The sequence below is a fragment of the Agelaius phoeniceus genome, chromosome 4 (genome assembly GCF_051311805.1).
Source record: "Agelaius phoeniceus isolate bAgePho1 chromosome 4, bAgePho1.hap1, whole genome shotgun sequence".
In the NCBI taxonomy this organism is placed as follows: Eukaryota; Metazoa; Chordata; class Aves; order Passeriformes; family Icteridae; genus Agelaius; species Agelaius phoeniceus.
This window is the reverse complement of record NC_135268.1, coordinates 12,414,805-12,441,582: the sequence shown is the minus strand read 5'-3', so window position 1 is coordinate 12,441,582 and position 26,778 is coordinate 12,414,805. Positions and strand designations below refer to the sequence as shown.

Below are 26,778 nucleotides of genomic sequence, written 5' to 3'. Positions count from 1 at the left end.
TTGTCTGAATTTGCAACACTGTTGCAAAAAGTATCTTTAGTATAAGGAAAACTAAAAAAATTCCTCCAATTAAAATACTGTTGGCAGTAACTGAGGACAGCTGAAGAGCAACTCAGTAATTTCTTCTCCCCACACAAGATGCAAACACAAGTTGGGTGAGTCCATTCTTCTTAAATGAATCACGGTACAGTGTGGAATTCAAGCTTCATCAGGAAGAATTTAGCTTCGACATAGGGAGAAATTCTTCCCTGTGAGGGTGCTGAGGCCCTGGCACAGGATGCCCACAGAAGCTGTGGCTGCCCCATCCCTGGAGGTGTCCAAGGCTGGTTTGGATTGGACTTAGAGCAACCTGGGATAGTGGAAGGTGCTGCAGCCTGTGGCAAGGGGTTGGAAGGAGATGAAATTATCCTTAAAGTTCCCTTCTGCTCTGTACTTCCTGCTAATTTAAAATAAGAGCTATAAACAAGAATTTAAAAAAATTGTGAGGGCTTTTATTATTAATATTTAAAACCAACTTAAACACAATGTACCTACATGAAAGCAATCACTAATGCATACAGTGCCTTCACTTGGACAGCTTTCTCTCCTTTTCCTTGCATTTCTTTGTCTTCACCTCCTGAGTTCTGCTCATTGGAGACATGGCTGAAAATAGCAGAAGAACAGATTAGCTGAACACCACCTTATGTTCCAAAGGCTGAGGTTTCAGGTACAGCCAGCTGAAGCTTCACAGAGTCCTCCCATAACAAGTTATGCTGTACCTATAAAGCCCTTACAAATGCAGCCTCAGTTTGCAATTCTTTATGTGACTACATACAAGCCACTGAGGATATTAATGGATGGCAAAGAACAAAAATTAGAACACTTAGCTCTGACTTATTTATATAAATAACTTGATTAGTTTTACCTACATCAGGTCACTTGTATGTCCCTGACACAAACGCACTGTGTGATGAGGGGAAATAATTTCCCAAAACTGTGCAATGAGACTTAAAGGAGAAAAGGGGAAGAGACTGGAATACGCAATAAGAAAAAGCACAGAGAAAATAAACCACATCTCATCTGGCATCCTGCCATGCCAGGAGCTCATGCAACTAAGTTTTGGAAATCTTGCAGTTTGCATGAAAGCATCATCAGCTTGTCAAAAATTCCCTGTAATTGGCCATGACAGCACATGAGGACACCCCTGAGCAGCTGCCATGTTTGACATGTTAAGGATCCTGAAGCTTATTAGAGTTAAGGGGCATTGTGGAGTTAATCTAATTACTCTACCAGGAGCAGGATAATGCACAAGTTAAACTAGTGTGTGCTAGTAAAAGCACAGGCAGTGCTTCGGCAGGTACCAACAGCAGTTTCTGGAGAATGGCTTTTTTTTTCAATAAAACAGGAATATTTTTGGTAAGTACTGGCACCTTGGTTTTTTATCTGTGATGATTCCACCAGGTTTTGCAGGCTCTCCATCTTGTTCTGTAGCCTCTTTGATGTGGGCTCACTAGTTTCCATGGGCTGAGAAGCTAGAGAAAAAATATTATCATCAGTAATAATAAAAAAGCCCATAATAAATTATCGAAACATTCCCTTTAAATTGGAGTTCCTATGAAATAAAATCTACACCAACATTTTCAGTAAACCCCAGAACTTGACTAAATGTGTTACAGGAACCACAACAGCTATTACAAACATTTTTTATTGCAAGTACTGATGTCAAGCATCCTTACAGCATTTTAATTTGAATAAAGCAACTAAACAGGCCTTAAAATTAGTGGCGCATGAAATTTATCTTCTGACTGTGTAATAGATTAATTAGCTGCTATGCTTTACTCACAATTCATTTATCACAGATTAAACCTTCTGCCTGAACAGAACTGGGAGGGGGTGAAGGCACCCTGATCAGGATGTGGGATTGGACATACCTATTCCTGTGGCTGCTCCCTGGGGAGCGCCAACCTTCCCTGGGGCTGGGCTGGGCTCAGGTGAGGCAGCAGGGCCGGCTGCAAGCTCATCGGGTGGGGTGGTTAAGAGCAAGTATCCAAATAAAGAACTCAAGAGCCTAAAATTTAGGCTCCAAAAATGTGACAATGCTATGGATGCTAATTACACAAGTAACATGGAAGTTACCAATTTTGGGTGTGCTTATGTCAGCCTCTGAGGAGCTGCTTTCTAACAAGATACAGATTTTTGTACCAACTGCAATACAGTCTCTGTAATACCACCTGCTAAGAGGTATTTGAGTAAATTCCTAGGAAAAAATACTATGTTGGGACTACATTCTCCATAATATTCTGTAATGCTCCAGTTTGACATCAGTGCGGCCAGGAAAATTTACCAAGGGATGTAAGGAGCAGGGAAACACTCTGGGACTGAGGATCTGCAGGATGTGAGCAGAAAGGACACCTGAAAGCAAAATGAGGGCAAAACCTGCATTCTGGAAGGGTTATGCTGAAGTGTGGTCATGCTAGCCAGCACCCACAGTGACAGTGTGAAGCTCTCATATGGAGTCTCCAGGTCTTAGCCATGGAAATGAAGAAAAAAAAACAATGTAAATATGTTTCAGAGCTCTTGCTTAGAGGGATGAAAGTGACATGAAAGCTTTGTTTTATAACCCCCAGGAAGCTCTTAGCATTATGAATAAAACAAGACAAACAAGCTCAGCATTAGGGCTGTATTAAAAAAGCCTTAGAAACTGAACCTCAAAGGAGTACTGTGAGAGGCAGGTTACTCAGCTAAGTCAAAGCACTTCTCACTGTCCTAAAATGTGCTTTTCCACTGTGCTTGCAGCAGCAGCCTCTCCAGCTGCAGTTTTGATTTAATCCTAATCAAAAATCATGGATTACATTTTTTTTATGAATTATGCATATGCTCTGGATTAGAAACATCAGACTGCATGCTGTATTGATTTTTCAACTTCATGTACTGCTGTCATTATCATGTGTTTGGTAAAAAAAAAAAAAAATCCGGCATTTGGATATTTACATATGGCAGGAAAAGAAGAAAGGAGTTCTGAACAAAAATAAAAGCAAGCACTAAAGGCAAATGGTGTGGTCAACTTCTATTTCCCTTCCACCTAAAGCATCTGAGTGACCTGGCAAACAACAGAAGCTTTGGAAGCTTCCAGATTATCTCAAGTTTATGTGTAAACCTGACCTTGCAAAAACACATCCCACACTGTTCCTGAAGCATGTCAAGAGCCAGATCCCAGTTTCAGAGGGCACTGTAAGTACACAGCACACAACAGAAATAAACCTATTATTCTTACCCTGCATTCCTTATGGTTGTTAAAGGGCATTTTCTCCCACCATGGCTGCTGAGATCCACAGAGGGAAGTTCACTGTCTGAGCTTGTTAATTCTTGAAGAATCCTCTTCAGATCCTGCAATGGTTCTTCCTTCAAAACGTCCAGCTTGGTAGGCTTCTGAAATGAAATAACTCAGTTAAAAAGTATTTGCAAAGGCACTCTGTTGTCAGCTCTTGCCTCAACTCATCCAAATGCATGTATTTTCTCCCCCTTGACTCTTGTTTTGTCCTTTTTAACCTGTGACCCCAGATACCGCTGGACTGAAGGGAGACACAGGAGCACCTGGGGGCATTTGCCAGGCAAACTCATTCCATGTTTGCCATGCAAACTCTGCAGCAGCTGAGCTGTCTGCAGATACAAACCCCTTCATTGCCACAGCCATCACGGACATCAAGTGCAAAATTATTCTCATTTTACTGCTCAGGACTTGAGGCAAAGGCCTGGTTCAAAGAACCCTTTGTTTCAATGAAAACTGGATTTTTCAGCATTCCACATGTTCAAAGCACTACTCCCACTGACCTTTGCTCCACCTAGAGATGGAAAAACTCAGAACATTGGAAAAACTTTGCTACCCTATTTTCATTTTAAAATAAAAGTAATTTTTAATGTGAAAACACTGGTTTCAGCAGGGCTTATATGGGCAACAAATCCTCAGCTTCATAATGGGTTAAAGTGACTTTGAGTCAGACCAAATCCTCCTTTTCCACACTCCAGCTAGGAAACCTGACTATCACCCAACCAAGTCTGTCTCAAGTGTTGCAGCTGCTTCATTTTCTATAATAACTAATGATGCAGGAACTAAGAAGATTTAAGTAGACTTTGATTCAAGTGCTCCTGCAACCTGTTGGGTCCTCACTGTAGTACTAAATTAAAAATAAGTCCTTTTTCCTTCTTTATGTTCAGAAGTATAAATTGATTAACACTGAGAAGAGAGAATGGGAGTGCCTGATGCTGCAGGGATTTCACAGAAGGAACTATCCTTTGTTCCTTGATGGAAATATTTGCCACCACATCAGGAAGCAAACCAGAAAATCTTCCTGAAACTTGCCTGCACTAACTTGTGGCCTCCTATGGGTTTTGAGGCTGAAATTAATGAAAATACCTGGGAGAAACATCAAGTCACTTCAGGAGATTTACACAAAATCTATGAAGAAAATATCTAAAGTATTTTTTTTTTTATGAGAGGTTAAAGTTGATGTTTTCTGTAATGAAAAATCAGTGTATTTAATTTAAATCTAAAAGGTAGACGTACAAAATCAAAAGGAAGAAAAATGGTGTGGATAAAACTGATCAAAATCAGTAAAAGCCAGGTTGGAGGAAGATTCAAATATCAAGCAGATGATTAAATGTATCAACAACTAAGCACAAATCTATTTTCACTGTCAAATGTGATAAACAGCAAAAAAAAAGTGAAAACCAAACCACTTACCTTCAGACTTAATAGTCCATGAATGTTATTTGTGGTAGAGGTAAAATAAACTCTTAGCATAGTCTACAGGATTTTATAGTTGTCACATTGTTTTTTACACCAAAAAAAAATCTGAAAGGACCCAGCACATGTGAAGCTACAGGAATTATTTCACCTTAGGCGTTACAAATTTGCTCTCAGATGCTGATGAAGAGCAGATGCTCTTCCCTGAAAAACTTCCATGTTATTTTTGCTGTTTGGGACATGCTGGTGTCCATGCTGAGGCAGGAACTCACCTGAGGGGCAGAGCTGGGCAGGTGCAGGGCATGTGGCCAGACAGCAGAGAGCAGGTGGGACTGAGGCACAGAGTGCTGCAGCTTCCCTGAGGCAGAAGCTGAGGAGTAGCCTGGGCCCTGCAGCTCCTGGGGAAAAACAAAAGTTCCCCACCTTGGTCATTCGTCCTCTGAAGCACTTTTTGTATTGCTTATGTGTTATTATGCTCCCCCGGTTGAAGTTGGAATGTTCTGTTACCCCCTTTTTCTGTATACTGGTTCTGTCTGGAATTCCCCCTCTTTCCCAGTTATCTGTCAATCACCAGTTACGCTGGAAGCCCGCGCCCTGTCACCCCCAAATGCCCCCCTTTTATCCAGAAACTTCGGTGTTATACACGGAATTATTGGGCCGGGGACCGGGCTCCCACCTTTGAGCTCTCTCGGTTGGCTACCCGTTCCGTCTCTCTGAAAAGCCCGCACTCACCATGGGCTCCCATTTGCTGGCTGTCTGAGCTCTCCCCCTCCCGTTTCTCCTATATAACACATGTATTCCCTCCCCCCGCCGCCCTTCGATCCGGTGGCTTCCCCTGGGTGTACTCCTCGTTCTGGAATAAAATCTGGACTGGCCCCGGTCGGGGGGACGCTCTCCCCATTCCCTGTCTGTGGTCCCGTGCCTTTTTGTCCGCCTCTAGAGCTGACAGCCGATCCAGCGTGCCACTGTCAGCGGAGCGGCTCCCGCGCGCCGAACCGAGAAACCGCGAATTCCTCCCGCTCTGTCTGCTGGCAGGCGGGGACGGCGGCGCAGGCGGGAACTTTAAAGTCACGGTTACCGCACTTATGTAGAGTTGTATTTTGAATATAGCACTTTGTTCCTCTTTCAAAGCCAGCAGCTGGGGTGAGTCACTAAAATGAATGATAATTTCTTGTGATGAAACTGCTCCTCCCAAGGTACCCTTCATTTAGAGCAGTAGCCTCACTGCAGCCTGAAGAGTCCACGGTTAGAAATAAGGCAAAAGTAAAAAATATCCTCTATCCATCTAAGGAGTATAGATAGGGATTGGACTCCATCTAATATTTTGTTGTCATTACTGCAAATAGCACTCCAAAAACCTGGAATTATGGACATGTGCAGCACTGAGGAATTCCACACAGAAAAGGGTTTCAGAACACAGACTTTTGAGAGCTGTTTGCACAGAAGAGGTTAACCTAAAGCCAGGCCCCAAAGCAAATAAACCTGCAGCTGGGCCCATGCTTCCCAGGAAAGCACTCACTCTCACATCCAAGGTGTGCTGCAGCCAGCAGTGCATGGCTCCTGGCACTGCATGATGCACTGGCACTCTGCAAACTGCAGGGATGCCTGCAACAGAACACACAAAGGGCATGAATGAACTGTGCTAACTTTTGGGGGATTGCACTCTTTGCTGTCCTCTCTCTGACAAAAACAAGGTGCACACAGGCGTGCTGTATTTACCTCCTGCTATCAGCACAGAAATACTGCAGGATGCCTTTGCTGACAGGCTCACAAAAGCAACTGCTTATACAAGCCTGGCAGCCATAACATGCACACCAGAACATCCCAGAAGGGAACAATATCCTTCCATGGTGGCAAATTTGCAACAAAACCAAGCTGCACTATAATTTGGCCATAGATGGTTAATGGGATCCAGTACTGCTGTTACATACCACTCTTGAAAAAAGGGTCAGGTTGCTCTTCTGTGATTTACTAGATCTGCTTTTTTCATCTCCTGACTCACCCAGTTTTAAATATTTCTGCTCATAGTGAGATGGGCCATTAAGATTGTGTCCCCCCCTTGAGTGGCAGAATCCCACATAGCTCCCTGGAACAATCTGACCGTTCTGGGCTGGCAGGAACCTCATGCTGTACCAGCAGCCATATTTGGATTCAGCCAGCAGGCTGCTCTTTTATTTTTAACATGAGCCCAAATTAGCAGCTGTGGGAGCTGAGCTGAGGCTCCCCATGTGCAAGGCCTGCCAGCTCCCTCTGGCCAGCCTAGAGTTCCTGCAGGAGATCATCTTTTTCCAGTTTTGCATCATTCAGTGCCTGGAGCCTCTTGGTGCATGTGCTAACCAGTTGAATCTTTTCCAGCTCCAGTTTGCTCAGCTTGGCCTCCATTTCACATATTCTGGCTTCTTTCTCATCCTTGACACTGCTTACATAAAAAACAAGCATGTGTAACATACATAATTATATAAAATAACCACAAAGACGAATGGACACCACTACTTAAAATCCCAGTTTAGGGCAAGAAAGAAAACCAGAGTGAAACAGACCAACTACTTGTCAACTACTTGTTGATAGCTGATGGCTTTAAAGAATAATTAAACTCCCCAGGCGTAGCTTATGAACACGACTGCCATTCTCTTGTAGCAGCACCCCCATGTGCACTCAAATCCCTTCTCACCAAAGAGAATTAAATGCTGCCTGGAGTGATTTTTCTTCTGAGGATGCTGACCTGCATGGGACTACCATATCCTGTATTTCTTGTCTGAGAAATAACCAGTGTCCTCAGTTTGGAATTCTGAGTGCTGCCTGAGCTTCTGCTGTCTCAGAATGAGCTAGGTACAACTGCTTCTCAAAGTCTTGGACCTAGAAAAGGGCAAATATTCATGAAGAATTCTCTTAAAGCATTCTGTTTAAACAGTAAATTCCATTCCGTCCAGTTTTCTTCTAGGTCCTACTTGAAAGAAGCACAAATGTTATCTTTTGGCCCAACAGAGTTATTCCCTGTGTGTACTCCTAATTGTGTTGCCTTATTTTAGTGATCAAGCTCAGTTTCATTTCAGAGTTAGTTGAGGTTCTGGAGAGTAATTTGGCTTCCACCCTGATCCAGAGCTCTTCAGAAGACCCTTATCTACAACATAAATGCTGATTGGAATGGTAAAATTACACTTGGGGAAAAAAAGTCCTTTTTTCACCAAAGACTATTCCTTTACTATGGCTTCATTCAGAAATCTCCAGGCAAACATGTTTTGTACCAAGTAGTGTTCACTTTCTCTGAAAGGAGGCAACTTCTGCCAGTTTATGAGATGGACCAGTCTACAAGGCTATTAAATAAAGATACTCTTATGTGCCAAGTTTACCTTAATGAAATTTATCCTATTGTCCAGACAGTTTTTTCTGAAGCAATCCCTCATCAAGAGGCTTCCCTCCTGTCTCTGGAACATTTCAGATCTGGCACCAGTGCTAACAGGGCAAATCCATACACACCTTGTTTTTACAGATCCTCTTAACTTCTCCCAACTGGGAACAGAGCTGACAAACTGTGGATTCCAGGTGACAGACGTGATGTGGATTCATCAAATTCGGGGTCCTTGCTTGTTCTCTATGGGAAGTTTGAGGTGGAAAAATTAGAAGCTGTAAGAACCATCGAAGGAGAAGCAACCTCAGCCTCCTCATTCCGAGCCTGCCTAACACATGGATGTTTTCTCTCTCCTCTATATTGTGTGGTTTTGTGGGGTTTCTGTTTTAATCCCTTTGCTCTTCACCTCACAGTCTATGCAATCAGTGCTTCACTTAAACAAAAGCACTGAGAAACCAAAAGAATAGGGCAGAGAGTGGAGTGTAGTAGCAGATTAAGCTTTCTGTCAAACTAATGTTAGTTTTAACATTTCCTACACAACAATCAAACCCCAGACTTAACAACCTGTCTGCAGCAGGCTTTGGCTGCTACTTGCAAGCTGCAGGCAAATGCCAGTTTTGCGAGGCGGTGCTGCCACCTCGTGGTCATTTCTGAGCTGCTCAATCCTCCTCCCGAAAGAAAACACTGGCTATCATTTCCTCTTGGCAAAAAGTAACTTCTTTCACTTGTCAGAAACATAGTAACTTCGATGTTGTGTTATTAAGTATCAAGATGGGGATGTTTTAACTTTGAAGGGGTTACTGTGTAACTCAAGTGGACGGCAGGGCAAAAATTAGGACATCATAAACAAGAAAGGACAAAACTCTTAGTGAAACCAGCAAGAAAAAACTGATTTAACCACCAAAATTACTGTCAGTCTTTTCTTTTAATGGTGGAACTGATGTCCCAACAAATTCCACGTGTCCACCTAAGCAACGCTTATAAAAGTAATTTTCTTCCAAAATAGAATTTTTGTGGCAGTAACTAAACCAGAAAATGATCAGCATGGAAGGAAAGAGCAGCAGAAAGTCATAAGAAAGAGCAAATAAACATCTTTTATTGGAACGATTATTGAACTCCTCAAAAACATTGCTTGCTATTTCCTATTCACCCCATCCCAAGGGAATTCTCCATGGAACATGTGAAAAATGTCTGGTTATGCTTTAAGAATAAAAAAAAATAGAGAATAGGTACCTCACTTGATGCTGCTGCATGACTTAAATCAAAAAGAGACTGCTCAAAATAGTGCTGGTGAAACTGCCCAAAGACTCAGTAGTGACAAGGACTCACCTAAATTTAAGAAGCTGCCCCAAATTTCATCTCACTTCATGCAGCCTCTTCTGCACATCTCCACCTTTCTGAAAGAAACTGTAGAATAAGAGGAAAGTTTGGTTATCTAAAACCTTGATTACAAAAGGAAGGAAACATGAGCCAATTCATACTGTCTTATTTCACTGGAACTGATCAGGCAATGGATTATTTACTCCATTCCTGAGGGTGTGGTATCAGTTTGACTCATCAGTTGGACTCAATCAGTAAATCAAATCACTGTTTGCTATCAATTTTCAAACTAATTTATGATCCTGCTGTGGGAGAAACTTTCAAATCTTAGACATACAAGTGCATATAAAAACCACTAAATTTGAGCACCATCTTCTGGGAAAAAAAAAAACCACGACACATAGCAGGAATAGGAATTTTCTAATAACTAACAAATCCTGTGTACTACCTTAATTCCTGGATATTCTTGTTCATTGGAACAGCACCTGTGAAGAAAAGACATGCATTTACTTTTTAATCTATTAAGAGGCAACTTTATGTAACAAAATTAATTCTGCCCACCTAACTTTAAAACTGCAGGAGGACTTAAAGGTATTTATGGGGAGGTAAGTTTCTCTCCTTTTCCAAATCCTCTGGTTTGTTTTCTTAGGACAGATCCAGATGCAGGCAGAAGAGAAAAAGAAGAGAAAAAAGAGAAAAAGAAGAGGAAAGAGACAGAGAGAGAGAAAGGGAGTATGAAAGGAGAGGAAAACTGTTAGTGGCAGTTTTAAATCAGTGCATTTTTAAATCAGATGGTATTGACAGGTTTCTTGTTCCGTTTATTTGGATTTTCCTGAGTTACTCGTCCTCTGGAGCACTGGTGACTACACTGCAGGCCAAGAGGCCCAGCAGCACCTGCCATACCTGGCTAACTTAACACCTTCAACAAACCTGACACAGCCGCCCCGAGGGTGCGTCACTGAGGAGAAAGTCGGAGCCCTTGGTTCCAGAGTCCGACCCTGAGGGGCCAGAAAGGCAAGCAGAGGAGAAAAGCCCCTCAGCCTCGCCATGGCAGGCACGGCAGCTCCGAGGCGCCGCCAGAAGCCGCGTGTCCTCAGGCAGGCCAGGCCCCGTCGTTTTCCCGCTTCCCGCCTCCGGCCGCGAGGGGCGCCCGGGCAGCTCCGTCCCCTCAGCGCGCTGGGACACCGCGCTCCCGGGGCTCCTCGCTTCTTAGGGCGCTGCTGCCGCCCCAGCCCGCCCCAGGGAGAGCCGCCAAGCTCCTCCCCGAGAAGGAGCCATCCCGAGCTGCTAGCTCCTTCTGGAAGACCCGCTGGCTGCATCAGGGATCGCGGCGCCGAGCCTCTCAGGCCCAACATGGCCGCTGTCCCCTCACGGCGTGGGCACCATTTTGTGGTTGTGGGTCCCAGGTGGTTTCGCCATGTTGGTGCTTGAGGCTTGAAAAAAAATCCCCTCACGGGGATAAGGAAGGGTTTAGATTATTTTCCATGTGATATTTGGCCAGAAAGGTGGGATGTTTTGGAGGGGTGACCGTGAGCTGATTGAAGGCAGAAGTCGTGTGAGGGGACTTAGCCTTTCTCCCACCAAAGAGAAGCCCAGAGGGTCAGAAGCAAAAGATTGAAAGGCATCTTGCCCTAAATCCAGTTCAGTAATACAAACTAGAATATTTTTAATTTTACACCCATCTCAGCAGAGAGGACAACTTCCTGTGTTCCCTAGTATTTTCAAGGTGAGAGAGAGGGTGTAGATTCAAGAGGTAATCGCTTCAGCAAAGGAAATTACATTGTCTGACATTTTGGATCTCAGTTTCAGGAATGAACACACTGGTGTCCATAGGCTGTTGGTCCTTTCAGATTATTCAAAAGACCACCTTGATACAAGTTTCCTGGGACAGCTGCATGAACTCAGCCCAAAACAAAATCCTCAGCTGGAAAGATGAAGACCAAGAAAACTCAAGAGACAGAGAGATATGTTAATTTGTTTAAATATCTCACTAAGATTTAAAACACATAACTATTCCTCAAGGGTGCCACACAATTTTCATTTACAAAATAAAAAACCATCCACCTGGTGCTGAAAGACATACAAAAGGAGAAAAATGGCTTTACATTAACTACTACAGAAGTAAGAATTATCCAGCTGAAAACAGACCTCAGCTCCCCGTTCTCCTTGCTGCACTACAATCCCAAGTAGAAAACAGCTCAAGGAAAGACTTCTATCGCACCATACAGAAGAGGCAGCAACAAAAAGATTTTTCTTACCTATAGGGATAAGAGATAAATGAGTGTTTAGGTAAATACAATGCCCTAGAATATCCTGAAGCTTTATGATATCCTGAAATGATATTTTAATCCTCCAACAGTCCCAGGTGTTAATAAAGCATGAAAACTCACCTGGGAGGGGACAAGCACTTACCTCTGGGCAGGCAGTTTATGAGCTTTGTTTCTCCGGGATTTGGGATGGGGCACTGAAGTTTTGCTCTTCACTGTGGGGCTGGGAAAGAAGGGAGGCACTCATCACCCTGCCTTTACTCCTGGCTTTTCCGTGCTGAGGGCTGCCCATCCAACTTCCCTAGCCCTGCTGGGAGCCACCTACTCCTTACTCCACCCTTCTACTCCCTTGGGAACAAACTCCTCCCTCAGCAGCCGATCATGTGCATGAGGGAGAGCCAATAAACTCCATACCCAGGGCTTGATTTCTCCCCCAAGTGTCTTTTAAAGCCTGGCTTCAGCAGGAAACTTGATATCTTTTCCCCATCGGGATCCTGGTAAGGTGCTTTTTTGCAGAATAGCACCTGTCTTGACTGTAGGTGCATTTTTTTTTTATCCCTTCTTTCCTGGGAGTCCAGGTCTGGAGCACCCCTATCATTCTTGTAATAGAATAACTTTCTTAGGATCAAATTCCTGCATAACTTTCTTCCTATTTGGAAGTGCCTCTGAAAAGGTATCAAGATACAAGTAGCAACTGCTTGTGTTTAAAATAATCCCTTCCTCCCTGAGGGGGTAGAGCTTCAGAGGAGGGGATTGGAGTGATTTATGCCAGCAGAGACTACTCACATAGCTGGGCCATACCCACCAGCCACTTCAGAGTTGGTTAAATGTTGTCATCTTACTGCAGGGGTTCTATACTGTTGTCTTCTTATTGCAAAAGTTTCAGACCTTCTTGGTACTTTCTTGTGGGCAGCTCCTCAGAGCACTGACTCTTTCTTCTTCACAAAGCAGTCACCTAACTTCAATTCCCTTCTCAACCAGCCACCCCACTCTTTTATAGCACTCTTCCTCTCACTGGTTACAGCTGTAGCCTGTTAAAGTCAGGCCTGTTCCTAATCTTTGGTAATTGGCTCCTTAGGGGTAAGATTACTGCACTATCTTTATTTTCTTATATTCTATCCCCCTACAGTTAAAGATTCTAACAGTAGCTTAAATTGTTTAATCATTGTCTTAATAGGGTGGGAATGTTGTACAGTTGTGGTGACTCTTTTTTTGGTTCCTGGTTCCTGATTGGAACTCTGTTTTAAGCAGAGTGGTGATATCAGATAGATGAGAATTCAGATGCAGGGGGTAAATCTGCAGTTCTGAGTTCAGACACCCTGGGTTCACATCCTTGGGTTGTGGCAGCACTCGTGCTCCCCTTGAAGGGACAGATCCCTTCCTCACCTTGGCTTGTTGCTTTTCAGTTTGCTTTGAGAAACTGAGCAACACAGCAAAGCTCCATATTAAATGGACAGTCTTTCCTGTTCTCCAAAGAAAGTTCTTTCCTTTCAGACTTCAAACACAAGTGCCTTCTCCAACACCAGAAGGATGTGGATTAATTTCACAGGTTACTTCTGTTTCTCAGCTTTGTTCCTTCCTTTCACTCTCAGATCTCTGTTTTCCCCTTTCTCTGCCTGATTTTTCACATTTTTACCTCAGGCCTATCCAGGCAAAGAAGCTGATTCTGTGTTTTGGAATGAAGACAAACTGAAATCCAACTGGCAATGTGAGTGGAGGTTCCCTGTGTAGCCCTAGGAATTTTTCTCTGGAAGCACCTTTTGAATGTTAGTTGATGATTGCAATTCCTTTGATACCATGCAGAGCCTCAACATGTTTTCCCTCCTGTTATTTCCTCTTTTAGATGCCAGACTGACACTTTCCAGAGCTGAGGAGATGGATAAGTTACAGTCAGCCCCAGCTGATTGTAGATAAGTATAGGAAAGCCATATTTTTGATTTGTTTTTTTTCCTGATTTTTTTATATAATAAACTTCCAGGGGAATTGCTACCCCAAGAGGGAATGGTTCATTCCTGGAGGAGTCCTGAGCTGATCCAGGAGAGCTGTGTCTTTTAACACTTGTGTTTTGTTCCATCCTACTGCATATTGAGGTGAATGGCTTCAGGACTCCTGGGGAGAGGAAGAAGCTGGGCCCACTGGTGCCTGAAGGATGCCCATTATTTGAAATTCCTGACACTCCTCCTGACACTTACATAAAGCCCTGCCTGGAAGGAAAAGAGAAGTTCTTCAGTGATAAGACTAGGAACCAAGGTAAAAGGAGCATTTCTTTTTCAGCCTTTTCATGCTTCCTGTATGGCCATCAGCAAGTCACACACTGGGTCTCTGTGAAAGGTAGGAGGGCCCACGTTATTTCATAAAATTTTTCTTCAGAGACAAACTGGGGATCTGCTTCTTCTGGACTTCCAGGGTAGAACTAAGCAGCAGGTAGATTTAAACTAAGCCTAGTGTTTAGTTCTCCTGCCAAAAGGGCAGTAACAAGTGTGTAAAAATGAGCTGAGTTTCCTGGTTTTGATCAGATTAGGCACTCTGAACACTCAGGACAGATTCTGCTTCATTTTTGAAAGGGAAAAGCGTAGTAAATGCCTATTAACTAAGGAAATGTTGGTATGTATGTCGATCAGCTTAAACTGTGTCAATTTTTGGTTTCAGCACACGGGGGCAGTGTTGTACTGACGAACTTCATTTGAGACAGAAACTTGGACAATTTGAAGGAATTTAGGAAAAGACAGGGCAGTTGCCAGTTGCCTTGACTGATGATAAATACAGGGTTTGATTGGGACCTCTGCAAAGTGAAATCAGTGGTAACTTTTCCTGCTTTAGCAGTGCTCAAGGGAAAGTGTTTTGGCATGACTGTTCCAAATTTATTTTCCCTTACATGGCAACTGTGCAAAACTTCAAATATATTGTTCTGTGTGGAAAGCACTTTTCTGAGCCCAGGTTCTTTTGGTTGTATCCCGTCAAGGAGTATTTCAGCTCTGTCCTGAGAGGAACTCCTGTGTGGAATAAGAGCCTGCTGAGGAGGTAGCAGAGTATTTGGCAGCTGTTTTGAGGTGATTGATCAAACCTCTTTCCTTAGCTGGTTGTGAGTCTCTGATACATGGAAGCACCTGCTTGTGACCTTTTTAGAGCTGGATTAACAGCATGAAAAAATAGCAAATTTGAAGGTGGTAAGAGGAGAAAATTCTGTGCTTGCAATGGTGACAAATCTGATGGGGTTTTTGGCAAAAATTATGTTGGATTCAGCACTTGAAATGAACCACAGTGCTGGAGGAGAAGTAAAATTCTCTCTCAGAAATATGTTGATAATTTTAATCATCAGATGCAGCAGTCCCCATGAGAAATAGAGCTCTCACTGGAAATCTGGTGTCCACAGACAGCTGTGGTGACAAACGTTTCCTATGGGAAATGGATGTAATCCAGAGAAGTACCTCAAGCTGTTCACAGGCTGCTGTGTCCTTACACAGCCTTACCTAGTCCTGCTGGCTGAGGAGAGCAGGAGGCATGGCCTCAGGAGAGCTCCCAGAGGCTTTTCCTGTCCCTGGAAGGGCTGTGCAGAGCATGGGCATGAATTGCTCTTTGTGGTGCCTTGGAGTGAAGGTTTTCACACTGAAACATTAGGAGTGTAAAGCCTCAGAAATCTGATTTGAGTCAGGCTAAAGAGTGAGTTCTGGATAATAGCAATCTGTGAGCCTGACCAGGTTGTGAGGCTAATGAAAACTCAGCCCCTGGGAGGGAAGCTGAGGGGGCAAAGCTCAGGATAAACAAGGATTGAGGAATCATCTACCATGAAAAATAAAGCGAGGGGCCTCTTTTCTGCATTTGTCCCCATGGCTGTCAGGAATGAGACCTGGGACATGTGGGCCAGATAGAAAACTCTGGGAACCTGTAACATCTTAAAGGAGTGGAATGGGAATGGGGTGGCACGGACAAATGCAAGGAATCCTGGGTTTAGAGTGCCAGCTCCAAAGCTTTTCCCCCACTGTTCATTAAGGTTTTGTTAATACAAGGCCCTGAGAGCTTGCAAAACCCGAAGGAGAAATAATGCACATTCCATGCATGGTGAGATCAAAAGCTGGGAGTGCCTTAGAGGCAGACACTACTGTGTGCTTCCTCAGCTCTGCCAACAGGAAAGGCAGTGGGCTCTGGTCTCCTCTCTCTATTGTCCCATTTAAGATCCAGTCAAAAGTCAGGAAAGGTTTTGCACACCTTCTGTGACACATGCTGTGATATATGTTAAGGGATGAGCCAAGTCTTGAAGTCTACGTGCACACACGGAAGAGCAGATCCACCCACAGCTACGTGTTCTACAATAGGTAACTGCCTACATGAATAGAAGTATCCAGAGTTTTGCTGTTGCTTCTTATTCCATTTATTGGGAAAGCATTGGCCTTTTCTGGCAATGTAAATGAGGAAAAGAAATATGTCCAGGGAAGCTGGTAGGCTCCACACAGAGGAAAAGCACTTTATGAGAGCAGAATTATTAGCAGTGCTCCACTGAGCTGATTTGGAACAGGTCCATTGTGTTTTCAGCAACTGGCAGTTTGGATTGTTGCAATTCCTTGACAAGGACAATAGAAAGATGGTGGTTTCCGGGGACATAATAAAAGAGTGAGCCCCAGCTTTTGCACACTGCATTTTATAGTTGCGTGCTTGATGTGCACAATTGGGCAGCACTGCCTTACTTGCCTTAATCCATCTCTTTCTCTCTCTCTCTCTCTCTCCCCCCTCACTTCCTCACCCTCCTTCAGAGCAGCAGTAGCTGCTGCAACTCTGGCAGCTCATCGGGGAGAGCACCGAAAATGAAAAGAGTTCAGCTATTGCCTTAACGTTTTTCCCAGAGGATTCATTTCACCTGCTTCTCCAGCTTTCCCAATGGTTTCTTTTTCACTCTTTAATCCAATAAGTATGGAGTTATTTCACATTTTAAACCCCTTTAAAGGGTTTTAGGAATGGACTTGCTCTCTCCTTCCTCCTCCCCCCGCCTTTTTTTTTTTTCTTTTTTCTTTTTTTTTTTTTTTTGACAAGTCAGAAAATTGTGAAGTAAGCGAACAGAGTAACTGAGAGCTGGGAGGGAGAAGACACTTCCATTCTTTTAGTGCAGTGGGCTGAGGCAAAAAGGCCATTGTAATGGTAAATCGCATGCAGAAAGGAAGAAAAGACTGATAATCAATCACAAATGAAGCATTCGTTTGGATTTTGGCAATTTACTGGCCGGGAACTTTTAAATCCATAAACTTTTTTTTTTTTTTTCTTTTTTTGCTCCCATTTTTAAAAGCAGTTTTGATCTGGCAGGAAGAGAAATCTTTACCGAGCTCTCATGCCCAGAGTAGCTGGGAATGGGGAGAGCTCTGTGCTGAAATTAAAATCCTGGTGGAGAAGCAGCGCAGTGAAATGTTGATGGGGCTGTTTTTAACTCATCATCTTGGACTCCGGCTCTGAAGCGGAACTTTCCACCTCAGGCTCTTCTTGTTTCTCCTGTTCAGGGATGACTTGTGGTGGGCTTCTGGGGACTTTGATTTCCAAGCTGGTCCTTCTGTGACTGCCTGAGTGGGTTTTGTGTTTGCCTGAGTATGTGATTAGGACAGATGAGGATGTTAGACAACATTAACACCAGCATATCCCCTTCAGAGTGCAGCATCACCCACAAGGGAAGATACATCTACCTGGAGGCACTGCTGCACGGAGGTGCTCCATGGGGATTCACGCTGAAGGGCGGGCTGGAGCACGGAGAGCCATTAATCATCTCAAAGGTACTTGTTCTCATTTTCTATGCCATGCAAGCAAGGTGGGAGTGGTGCCTGACTCAGAGGGCGAGATTTGTGGAAGTAACACTGAGATGTTATAACTGACCTTGTATTTGGTTGGGTTTTAAGTGCTGAGCACCTGTTTGAGTCAGCAGCTTTGCTCAGGAGCTGCATATTTGAGAAACACAGGAGAGCTCTTGGCATTGTTTAACTATCCAAGTGCAGGTTTTGTCCCACAGGAAGTGGCTGTGTTTATTTCACTGCCATCAATGGGAGGGAGCAGGGGACTCTCGTGAAGTGATCTTGTGTCATGAAGCTGTGCCATATCTGAGCACAGTCAGTAATCCATCCCCACCACTCCTGAGGTAAAACACAGTGAGTGCTTTCAGTCACACGGTGGAATGTGGGCTAATTAGGAGTGTGTGTGTGAAACAGCGAAGTAAATACTTGCACTTGGTTGGTAAGTGGTTTGCTCATTGTACTTAGTAAATATCTGGTAAGTATGGTACACCTTCAAGATGTTTATTACTTAATGATTGGGTATTCTCAACAGGCAACTAGTAACACAGCTCTCAAGGATATTTTGAGGGGGAAAAATGGGAGAAGGAATTCCATGTTTTCATCAGAACCGGTGCTGAAGACCACAGATTTTCAAAAGCATCATCTTAAATCTTTGAATATCTAAAATATGTTTTGACCTGTGGCCCTAAAACTATTCTGAAAATAGGATATAGGTAATTCTGAAATTTCACCTCTAGTGGGTCCTAACCATATGTGTCCTGTGCCATCAATCTGGTGCATTCTGTGTTTATAGTGTGTATGTTAAACTACCAGTGCACAAACAGACTTTTGTCCAATCCTACTCCCTCCTGCAAACTGGGATGTATGTGGGGAATTCAATGGATCACAACCAGCAGCAGATACAAGAAAATGCTGATACTCAGAATCAATGTTGTTCAAATCCTTTGCGTTTTCAAATCCCCCCCCTGTTGCAATTCCCTGTGCAAACACATTCACATGAAGACTGTCAGTCACTGACATAAATTAGTTGTGATTACTACATTTACATGTTGAAAATAAAAATTGGGGGCTCCTTTTAAAGTCTTTTCAACATAAAGGGATTTTAGAAATGTCACACAATCATCTTTTTTGCAGGACCTTCTTGGAGGCAGTTTGGCATAGCCACAGACACAAAATCCAGCCTCACTGAAATGGTGTTTTAATTTTTCTTTTATAAACACTTGGGACTAACACAGGCTGTTCACTGTTCCTGGCAGTGTTCTGCAGTTGTGAGGAAAGACTTTCTTTTTGCTCTGACATTCCTCTGTGATGTAAAAATTGCACTCCCCCCTTTTTTCCTTTTTTTCTTTTTATTTTTTTTTAATTGGGGGCAGGGAGACAGAGAGGATGGGAGATGGCTCTGGCTGCTGAACATTAATTAATCTATGGGATTTGGTTTCCACAACAACCAGGCCCCTTAATGTCAAACATGCCTGGAGTGTGCATAGTGCCACTGGGAGCTGTATGACTTGTGCCTGCCTTTCCTGAAACAACACTGCAAAAATGTGCTGGGTTTTATTTTTCGTGGGGTTTTCCCTTTTTTCTCCTGGTAGTCCCTGCTTGGTTTGTGCTATCAGTGTCAGCATTTCAGTGTTTTGCTCATGCATGGGTGATGCAGAGATGGAGAATGGCTGCATGTGAAAGCTCTGCTTTCTGGAATGCAGGCAGCTCCTGTTTCCTGGTTTCCAGTTTCAACTGAGAAATTCCTCTGGTGCTTCAATTCACTATGTGCTCCTCAGAATTAATTGCATATTACTCATTTAGTTAATTCAGTGTTCCTCGCCTGAGTGTACTGTGAAGTAATAAGGAATTGTGGGGAAATGATGAATTATGTTACAGATTTAATTCTGTGCAAGAGTGCTTGGAGAATCATAAAAAGTTTTAGGGTGAAAAGGACCATTAAGGATGCAGGCACTGGGAATGGTCCAACAACAGTTCCAGATAATACTACAAATGCTTTTTTGCAGCAAATCACTTTACACTGTGGAAAAAAAATAAGAATCATGCATCAGTTTCTAATAACAAAGTAATTCTTAAGATTCTTAAATTTTTCCCTGAGAGAAGCTTCAGAATAAAGCGTTGTGGAATCCTCCCAGCATGTTTTTATTGTACCAGAAGGAAAGAAGTGGAAGGATGGCAAAAGGTAGGCAGTTGCATGTTCCTTTTCTGCTGCACCTCAAGGAAATGTCCAAAACTCAGTAGCTAAAGGAGCACCAGAATGTCCCTGGGTAGCAGTGGGACGGTGTCCAAAAAGAGGCAAATTAACACCTTGTATTTTCCTTTTTATGTTAATTGTGTGGTATGAAACATACAGTCAATGACATGTGATCAAATAGTCCTTTGGCAAGAAGGTTCTCACGTTTTTAATTACTTTCATTTTTTAAACAAACAGGACACTTGCTTGTTTTGGTTTTAGTGTTTACACACACTGGTGCTTAAAAAGTAACTCAGTGTCCTCAATGTGTCACTAAGGCTTCAAAATGAGTAGAAGTCAGATTCCCTGAAGTGACCTCCACTCCTCTGTTTCTAGACCTTGGGTCCTACAGTTGAATTTTGATTTTTTGTTATACCTGTTTAGTAATTTAGAACCCTGTAATTTTGGCCCAATTTGAGGATATTTGCTTGCAGTGGAAATTTCATTAAACAAGTGTTTTTTTCATCTGGAAATAGAACTTCAGTGACAAATGCCACAGTGATACCAAGTGTTTAATAAGAATCCAATATTCTGTAGCCTCAAAATCATGATAATACCCAGAAGTAAACCCAGATTTCTATTTCCAAATTACTTTTTTGGCTCACCCTTAGCTGCAAAAAATGAAAGCCCTGACTGTTATAGGCAGTAAAGGCAAACTGGTAAGAGAAGGTAAGGTTTCATTCCCTCACAATTTTCTCTAAGAATTTTTAACCTTAGGTAATTAATGTTAATCAGTCTCAACCATTTTGGAGCCAGGAGAGGTATTTCTGTGGCGTGTTTCTCCTCGCTACACAAACTTTTGGAACAGTTCTGGCTGTTGTAGGCCTCTGAAATGCCCTTTTATTTTGAGCTCTGTGTTGACAATGCTAACAAAGGAGTTGTTTCTCTTGCCTAGGAATTAAAGCATCCAAAGCCTTCTCCCTGGGATGGTGGCTGTGTGGGAACACTTTTCACATGCTGTGCTGGAGTTCATGGGTTCCCTTCACTCAAAAGGGCAGGTCGTTTGCAGGGACCTCATGCCAAAAGCATGACACAAACTCTGAGGTTTACCTCTCAGCAGGGATGTAGGAAGGAGTAAAAGTTTAATAATAATGGGAATAATTTGGGACAGAGCCTGAGAAATAATCTGGAATTCTTGTTAGGTGTTTAAACCTTATCTGGAGTCTGATCCAAACTCTGATGCAACAAACAGCAGTCAGTGCTTGCAGGAGCTGGACCCAGCTGCCTTCACAAGGCTCGCTTGCCTGTGCTACTTCTCTGGTATTTTTGGTTGAGGGAGCTCATAGAGCACTTAGTGATGTGCAGTGGGAATTGTTCCATCACTCTTGACACAACAAAACTCAAAAGGCCATTCTCTACCCAGCTGGTCTACAGGCACTTAGCCCTGTCTGATCCAAACATTGGGAATAAGTGTTCTCCCAGTACCAGGAACTTGTAGCCTTCCCCTCTTGAATGCCCTGAGTCCCCATAAACAAAATTAAATTATCTTATGCACTGACAAGCAAAGTTTCTTTGCACTGTTCCCCACATCCCTTGGTGTGACAAGTGGCAGTTTAGGAACTGTTACCCTTTTTGTAGGGCTGCAGGCACAAAAAGGGTGGCACAAAAAGGCAGCAGTGCCCACCATGGCCCATGCTCACGTTATGGAGGCTTCTCTGCAGCTGGCAGAGTCATGAGAGAGTTGTTGGCCTGGGCATTAGGACATGAAACTGAGCCAGAGGCACAGTGACATCTTCTGTGATTTATTAAAAATTGATTATAATTTTTTATTTGGACATTTCCACCCCTGTTGCTGTCAATATGGACTTTGTTTTTCTCCTTGCTGCTGAAGAATAGCTCAGGCCTGTGTTGTTAATTTTTGACAAAACCACCCCTTCTCACCCTTTATCTTCCAATATTCTGCAAGTGGGCTGGTGATGGTGAGGGGTCCACGGTGCAAAATCGTCTACTGGCACATCTGGCTCCTGCTGCAGGCAGTGCACAAGGCAGATGTCTGATCTCAGAAATCAAGGAAATGTGGATGCTGCAGACTGGCAGCTGCCACTGTAACTGTGTGAGGAAGCAGTAGGCAGTTCCTCACCCCTCTTCCTGGTTTCCCAGGGCTCACACTAGGGCCTCTCCAAAGACTGCTGATGGCAGCACAAGGGACAGGATCCCTACCTTTTCTTAAAGCGAGGGAGTTGCTGCATGAAAAGGCTTCTATTGTCAGCACCCCCATTAGGCTGCCGAGCATTCTCTAGCACAAAAAGACTTCTGTTCACTTCCACAGCACTGAATTAGCAGCCACAGGCAAACCTAGAGCCTCACGTGAGCAGGGCCTGGTGGGCACTGCTGCTGCCCCTGCAGGGTCAGGGGCAGTTTTCAGACTGCTGAGGGGGCAGTGCCAACTGTGCTGTGATGCATCCCAGGGAGCCTGGCTACAGGGAATACCTTGCTTCTCCCAAATTATGAATCCCAAGGGGCACAGACAACTATGTTATGAATGTGCCTGTGGAAGGAAATGATTATAAAAAGGATTTCTCTGTGCTGAGAAGGGGTGGGGATGGCATCTGCCAGATGTTGGGGTCCAGTTGACCAGTCATACTTTAGAGTTTCCTCCTCAGCAGAGGTCAGCCCAAGCTGTGAAGTTTTGGCCTAAATCCTCTGAAAGATCAGGTCTCCACCCCTCATGGCTGCCACAGGAGTTACGAGTGTCATGTCCTTCAAAGTCACAGAAAGGTACATGGGAAGAAATATTTTCTTCTCAGGACGGAGAGGAATACTGTGTGATTAAACATAACACATAATCCTTAGGGTCAAGAAATGAAGCCTTCGTGAATGCTGCCCTGGCTTTAGCTTGCATGAAAGATTAGACAGAAAAATGCCACATATCCTTGGCTGTAGCAGATACAGCCAGAGTTGAGGTTTAAAAGCTGATCCTAAACTGAGACCCAGGGAATGCACTCTTTAACTTGATGTTTGTACACAATAGATGTTTGCTTGTGAAAGGGTCCACTACTTTCAGCCTTTACCACAATTCTTAGGAGCCCAAGGCATAGGAAGAAAACCCATCGTTGATAATAGAGCTGGAGCTGAGCTAATCTCATCTCAGATTTCATCAGTGTTTGCTTTCAGGAACTTTTGAGAAAGCTCAAAATTGGGAAGGATAAATCCAGCATAGTTTTATTGCACAGGAAGTATTCAACCAGTGACAGGATCCCAGGGAGCAGCTGGAGCTGTGTCAGGAGGTGTTTGGCTGAATATTAGGAAATGGTTCTTCACCCAGAGGGTGGTCAGGCACTGAACAGGCTCCCCAGGGCCTGCCAGAGCACAAGGAGTGTTTGGAAAATGCTCTCAGGCACATGGTGGGATTCTTAGAGTGGTCTTGTGCAGAGCCAGGAGTTGGACTTGATGATCCTTATGGGTCCCTTCCAACTCAGGATATTCTCTGAACCAGTCAGAGTTGGGAGGAATCTTTGCAAGTGAAAATGAGATGAGCTGTAATTTGCTTTCCAACAAACACTGGTAGTCAAAGGAACAAGTCCAGAGGCCTTTGAAGATAGACTGCTAAGGCAGAAAAATTCTGTAACTCATTTGTGTACTTCCAAAGCCTGGAGTGAATCCCCATCCAGTGGCAGCAGAGAGGATCCAAGGCAGTGCCAGGAAACCCTGAAAGATGTCAGTACCCATCAGTACCAACTGAGTACACCCAAGAGGTGGAAAAAACTTTCCAAATGTTGTTTGTTTTAAGTAAGAGAAAGTTTGTGTCCACTCATTCACACAGCTGAACCAGAAATAGAGTTCCCATCTTTCCATTTTTAGCCAACCACTGCCTAAATCATAAAAAAAAAATCCAACAAATAAATTATTCCAGGTTTTTGGTCAACTGAAATTAGGAAAAGAACAACAGGAAGAGAACAAGAGCAGCTTATCCAGGACACAGCTTGTTAACAACCTAACTGGTATTCAAGCATAATATTAATTTTTCACACTTGCATTAAAAAATCCCACCAAAAAAAAAATCGAATCCCAGTGAAGAATGATTCCTGCTGATAAGAAAATCACTGTGCTTAAATTCATTAATAGAATAGGCTGTGGGATACATTTCAAAGCACGGGGTGAGAAATAAGCTCCCAAATCCCATTAAGAAATAACAGGATTTATGTGCATTCCTCCCATATATTAACTTTCCCCTCTGGAAACGTCTTGTGCTGAGCTGGTGCCATTTTTCAGGCAGGTGCAGTGTTTTGCAGTTCCCACAGACTCACCAGATAATCTGGCAGCCTGAAAGCCATTGCTCATTCTCCCCAAGAATGGGGATTTTCCGAGGCCCGGCTGAATGAGGAGCTTGGCTGACAAGCACCGCGGCCAGGCGCTGCGGCGGGGCTCAGTCACACATTCTGCAGCGATGCCGTCAGCAGCTCCGGCCCGGCCGCATCCGCAGCTCCGGCCTTTGCAACCCCGGCCAGCACAGATCTAACAGATCCCGGGGCTTAACAGCCGCTCTCGGGAGCAGGGAACTTGCTGAACGTGACATGCAGGGGTGCCATTTGTGAGCTGAAGTCTTCAGGGAATTGGTTTGTAGGATCAGCAGGGTCTGAAAATTTCCCAATACCTGTAGAGAACTGCTGACCCCTGAGAAGGAGTGTTCACTGTAGCCCTATGGAAGTTTTTATCTTGGTTTTCTGTTGAGCTTGTAGGCAGTATTTATTTTCTCTATCATGGTAGTGTCAGCAGGATAAAGGTAAAAGCTACAACCCCTTTAATGCTGTTAATAAATCTGCTTCCAGGTCATTGGAATTTACAGTTGTGATACATTCACGAGATGTAAATATAAAACCACAAATGTGGGGATGGGTGAAGAGTGAAGCAAGAGTCTGCAAATGCAGCAGTGAGTTTACTACCTCATACAAGAATGATGATGATGTTTCTTCAGATTTATACATTGTTTAATATTGGATTTTAAGATGTTTACAATGGCATATAATTGCTGGAATAATCATGCCCTTGAAAACTTGCAGTAGTGCCAGATCCATTATTGCTTTCTTTTAAAATTTTTCTGTGAAAGTACATGTTCTTTAAAGGAGCGCTGCATTTAGAAAAGTGGATTGGTCCCCAGCGTCAGACCTCATGTTTTCATACACTGATTGATGACCACTCTTGCCAGTGGACTGAGATAGACCCACATTTCTCAAATTCAGTCTCATAGAAACTGGGAAATGAGCTGATGGAATCCAGACCAAAGATCTGGCTGTTTTCCAGGGGCAAATACATGGCAAGACACATTTCAAGAGAGAGGCTTGAAACGGAGAAAGAAATGTGAAACATTTGGGCAGCGAAGGGTGGGGTCGTGGAGGGAATCTTCATTTTCTCAATAGTCCCTCTCCCCTCCCTCCTGCCCTGCTCCATTTGGTGTTTGCTTAAAAGCAGTTGCCAGTGTTTGTTGAATAGTGTCAGCACAGAAGGGATGCAGCCACTGACCTGACTAAAAGGCAACAGCAAAAGGTTAGCAGAATTAGTCTTGTACTGCAGACTTGTATTAATAGTTGTATTGTGGGGTTGTTGGCACCAACTCTGCAATTAAATAAGTTGTTGGCACTCTTCCCTAGGTTAAATTACTATGGCTGTTCCCCCTGCTTGCAAGTCAATGAATACAACACTTTTGGGGAGGCAAGTTCAAACATTTTTGTTCTTTGGGGATTCTGCACATTTGTGGTCTCAAGCTAAGAGGTTTCTGCTGGCTTTCCAAGCAGACCTCTGTTGTTGTTCTGTCTCTGCAAACAGCCCGTGCAAACTAATGCTGGAATAACCAGCTGGAATAAGCAGGGAAGGAGGTGGCTGAGGGACACTCCACAAAAGACTGATGGAGAAACAAATGCCCTTAGAAGAGGTCCTTGCTTTCTCTCCTGCCCAGATCCACGGATGTTTCTTAGCACTGGGCTATTGTTGGAGAGGATTAGTTTTCCATCACAGCTTCATCAAGGGCAACTTAGCCTTTTTGCTAGGCCAAAAACACAGCCATAGACAGGGGAGGGGAGGGACTGCCTGCTTCTCCTTGCCCATAAGTGCAGAGCAGCCCCTTTGCCAGCCCAAGGCCCTGTTCCCTCCTGCTTTAGTCAGTGGGCAGTTGGGCTTGGCCCAGGTGTCCCCACACTCCTCTGTGCCATTCTGCAGGAACCACTCTCAGCAATACACCTCCACAGCTGGAAAAACTTTGGATTTTCAATTTATTAGCAGTTCCTTCTACTTTAGGAACAGAAGTTCTTGTGCTTCTTTATGAGCTGCCTCTAATGTAGCAACACATAGACCTGCCAGCAGCACCTGCGTCCTCACCTGCTCACTAAGGGGTACATCCAAAAATCGCTCTACCCTCCATGTAGTCCAGTCCCTGTAAACTCCAGGCACAAGAACTGCAGGTGCTTCAGTCTTTCTTTTTCTATAGCCAGTGTGGAAAGGCAGCAAGACTACGGGGAGACTGTGCTCTGTATGGTCTGAGCTGAGAAACCTGTAGAGAGAGCATCCAAGATTTCTAAGAAACTGGTGCTGTGCAAAAAAATGTCTGGGCACAACTTTCATCTGTGCTTTCCTTAAGACTGGCTGTTATTTAACCAAGCGTTGGACATTAATCATGAACTGCAGTTAGAGGTTTCCCTGCCCAGCAGGGACATGGCTTTTTCTGGTTTATATCACTGTTTGATGGAGACTGATGGAGAGTGAACTGTGGACTCACCAAGAGAAGCGGGAGGTTTGGAGGAAAGAGTAAGCAGAAACAGTAGTAAGTACGCTTGGGTGACTCAGTGTCTCTATGACTTGTTGTGTATCTCATCAGCTCCTGAAACAAAAGGTTCCTGTGCTGCTTGGAGCTGAAGAGAACCAGGGTGAGCATCTATTGTTCTGTAGGTTTTATTGTTCTCAGGTTGGGATCTTGTCAGCTCTCATTATCTTAACAGGTTGGACTGTGTCCCCCCCTTGGATGGGAGAGTTTGCAAGGCAAAGAGAAATGACACAAAGTGGCTCAGTCTGTGGTCCTGCTCCTGCTGAGTCAGTGCTGAATCACTGACCCCTTGGGGTTTGTGGGGAGAGGATGTGATAGCCCTGCTCTGTGAGACCTCCTGCCTCTGGTGATGAGATATTATAGAAGC

General features: G+C 43.8%; 2 long non-coding RNA genes across 2 annotated transcripts; both read right to left on the bottom strand.

Moving 5' to 3' along the window:
- Positions 1 to 546: 546 nt before the first annotated feature.
- Positions 547 to 6,328, bottom strand: LOC129120154 (uncharacterized). The gene is made up of 5 exons (XR_008534198.2): positions 6,243 to 6,328; positions 4,996 to 5,121; positions 3,254 to 3,408; positions 1,410 to 1,511; positions 547 to 642 (listed from the first exon to the last, which is right to left on the bottom strand). It is a non-coding gene; the product is annotated as an uncharacterized LOC129120154 (long non-coding RNA).
- A 1,879-nt stretch (positions 6,329 to 8,207) lies between these two features.
- Positions 8,208 to 10,895, bottom strand: LOC143693821 (uncharacterized). The gene is made up of 4 exons (XR_013181801.1): positions 10,323 to 10,895; positions 9,841 to 9,877; positions 9,402 to 9,479; positions 8,208 to 8,315 (listed from the first exon to the last, which is right to left on the bottom strand). It is a non-coding gene; the product is annotated as an uncharacterized LOC143693821 (long non-coding RNA).
- Positions 10,896 to 26,778: the final 15,883 nt, after the last annotated feature.